At 43.4% G+C, this 3616-nt stretch overlaps 1 non-coding gene across 1 annotated transcript; it reads left to right on the plus strand.

The window, feature by feature from the left end:
* Positions 1–579: 579 nt before the first annotated feature.
* Positions 580–654, plus strand: Trnat-cgu (transfer RNA threonine (anticodon CGU)). Its single transcript has one exon. It is a non-coding gene; the product is annotated as a tRNA-Thr (tRNA).
* Positions 655–3616: the final 2962 nt, after the last annotated feature.

Below are 3616 nucleotides of genomic sequence, written 5' to 3' on the forward strand. Positions count from 1 at the left end.
TTTCTCTTTCGTCTCAGCAGTGCCAATTCAAGATAATATAATCACCTGCGGTTTACACGCTCAAAGCAGTCTTGATAGGAAAAGATAGCAACATAGCCTTACAACAATTTACGAATCCATGTATTGCGTACTTTACACGTCCCCTAATAGCGAAAGTGATCAATCGGCTGATTTATTATGGCTGATGTACTGCTGTTTAAGACACCTAAAATAATTACCCTCATTACGCGATCATTTATCTGTTTCTAAATTTCCTTAAATCATAACGGACGCTGTAAAATATTATGATATTACTATGAATGATTTTTTTTTAAGATGGTATCTGTTCTTTTGGACATGTCCGAAAGAACAGATATCATCTTCATATAGTTAAGGCTAATCGGCCACTGACCTCCTTCTTCTCTGCTGGATACACACACATTGCCCGAACTGTTACGGGACTGGTAAGATTGTCTGCTGCGAGTAATAAGTATAATGGGCAGGGACACTACCAATGTAGTGTGTGGACATTAAGTTGGGAATGTGGGTCACACGAAGAGCGTGCAAGGGATAAATCCCTGCAGTCGCAGTTTCCTCTGTGCCCTCGGTGGCTCAGATGGATAGAGCGTCTGCCACGTAAGCAGGAGATTCCGGGTTCGAGTCCCGGTCGGGGCACACATTTTCAACTGTCCCCGTCGATGTATATCAACGCCTGTTGACAGCTTAGGGTCTTGATTTCATTATCATTTCATACTATGAATGATGTTGTGAAAACTGCATTAGTCGTTTTACGGTTTCCACGTCATTTAGCAGGCCTTTGTGCAATATAGCAATATTACTGCTAATGATAATATGCAAGTGTGGTCCAGTCATGGTGTACTACCACTAAGCTAGAAAAAAGTGTATGTTGAAGGTGAGGCACTTAATGCATGCCAGCCCCAAATACATGTTTCCTCTACGTTGTACAGTAAAATGCAGCGAATTTTCCGACGTACACAAGTAAGTTTAACGTTTATAACTACCGAATTTGAGGCCGATTATTTTTTTTTTTAATCGATACTTCTGTCTGATGGAGAAACTGACTGTCTTCCGACAACGCCACATCACAAAATGCAGCCAATACCGATCTTCAACGGGGAAATCAGCAACAGGGCCTCTTGGGGTCCACGTTGCTGTTCAATACTCAGGCCCCTTCGAGTGCTGCAAACTACCAGGGGTGGGGAGGAGATCAACCAACGCAGGACTACCGACACCAGGTACATAGCAGATGGTCGTCAAGGGTCATCGTAGAATTCGGAGTGGGACTGAGGACACTCCAGTAGCCAGCGCGAGAACCACTTCGCCCTGGGCAACGGCCGCCCCTGCTCGCCGGCAGTCCGCCGCGGCGTCTAGGCCACTGACATCATCTCCTGGGCGCGCAACCGCTGAGATCACTCGACGGACGTCAACTAGAAACCAACAAGCAGCTGAATGAGCAACAGCCGAGACTGGTGCGGAAGAACGACGACTTGTAAACTGTTTCACTAGCGTCGTTGAGGCTTCACAGGTTCCTAACAGCTATCCTGATTCCATGCAGAGGTGTCTCCGCTCTGCCCTCAATAAATATGCCTTCAGCGACTTAACATGTGTGGAGCTTCATCAAGTAGTAACAAGATAACAGAGCCGCAATGCACTGTCCCATGGTCTGCATAAGAGGTCTAATCAACGTTGCCCTACTGCACCAGGCGCAAACAAACACCTAACTCAGATACGATTCGTGTGTTCGTTTGTGCAATTGAAAATCATCAATAATTTCTCGGGTGTTATAGTGACCAAACAACTTGATCTTGAAGATATCCAGACTTTTGTAATGAATACGATAGCTGAAAAACGTATGTGAAGAAAACATACTTATCCCCGAAATAGAAACATACTTACAATGTGTCAGGTAAGATTAACATACAGTGGTCATTCCAGTGAGTTTTTTGCACATTATACTCGTACTATGACTATGATTCTAGGATGTGAAACAGTTATTGCAGTTCATGTATAGTGAATTAATTGAGGTAGCGTTTGTGATGCACCTCGAATTCTTTCGTCATCCATTCTGACACACACACACAAAAGTCAATATCATTCATCTTCCATCATTTTAAAAATGAAAGTATTCTATAGTTTAGTTAGGTGCTAAAGTAGATGATAGTGCGGGGGAGGGGGAGGGCAACAAACGACAGGGGCGGCGAGGGGGTGGGGTGGAGGTAGTAGCTAATGTATGACTGCACTCAGGGGTAATGGTCTAAGAAAGGTTGGAGAAAACTGATGTAGACGAAGCCACTGATCCTGAAGCCATCAGTCAGCCTGAATGGTTGCAGACTTCAGACTGTATCAGTCGAGGAGAGGCCAGCCGCTGTTACGCTGCATCAGCATTCCCCAGCCTCCGCGCCCACTCACTCGCTGCCCGCTAGTTGCTGACTCCTCTTGGGCCGCAGTCGTCGATCTCCTGTATGGAAGATTTGAATAATAAAGAATGTTGTTCAGTAAGCATTCTTGACTCACCGCCCACCAGTGTACTGGAGGGTGTGAGCGGAGTGGTCACTGCCTGCTACAGCAGAAACAGTGTGGGGTCCAACTTGTTTCTTTTACGAAAGTCAAATAGAGAAAAATAGAAAGTGATTAATTCTAACAACAAGGTAGAGGTACGTTTATGAAAATTGAATCATTCAAAAAAAGAAAAAAAAAGAAAGTTCCGAATAAATCTAAAATCAGATTCGCAGAATAGCATACTAGTAATAGGTTATCGACGTAATAGGGACATTGCTTACATGAAAGCCCATCACCATTCTCCATTGCATGAGCTTTGAGGTATGCGTTAGCCAATCTCAACACTGAAAAAACGTCAAACGAAGTCTTGACGAGGCCACAGCAGCTGATGTGGTCCAATGATCGTAGACGGTTCTGTTGCGTATGTTGCTTAGTAGACCGATGGCATGCGTATCATTGATGGCTGGAAAGAGTCAGAGAAGCCGATCTGGGGGGGGGGGGGGGATCGGTTTACGATAAAGATAAATGTAGTAACACATGAAGCAATACTGATCTAACTACTTGCCATAGCAGATGGAATTCGGAAATCGACAAAAAAAGTTTTGACGATGTTAATTGGAGACACAATTTACAGTTCTGATATTATCATAGAGTAAAATATAGGTGGCCAAAGGCTCTCTACAACTTTTAAAAAACCGCCCTGCAGTTATAAGGCAGAAGAGCGTGAAAGGGAGGTAGTAATAGAGAATGGTGTGAGGCAGAGTTGTAGTCTTTCCTCAACGGTAAGCAATCTTCACACATATTAAGCACTGAAGGAAACCAAGGAGAAAATTGGAAAAGTAATTACATTCCAGAGAGGCGAAATAAAAATCTCAAGACTTGTCGATGATACTGAAATTCTGTCAGAAAAGGCAATGCACTTGAAAGATTAACGAAATGGATAGTGTCTTGAGAAAAGGTTTTAAAATGAAGATAAATAAAAGTGAAGCAAGCGTAATAGAGGGTAATCCACCTAAATTAGGTGACGCTGAGATACTCAGGTTAGGAAATGAGCCAATTAAAGTAGTAGAGCTTTGCTACGTTGGCAGCAAAATAACTGACAACGGAAGAATTGAAT

This window comes from Schistocerca nitens, chromosome 2, assembly GCF_023898315.1.
Source record: "Schistocerca nitens isolate TAMUIC-IGC-003100 chromosome 2, iqSchNite1.1, whole genome shotgun sequence".
Taxonomy (NCBI): domain Eukaryota; kingdom Metazoa; phylum Arthropoda; class Insecta; order Orthoptera; family Acrididae; genus Schistocerca; species Schistocerca nitens.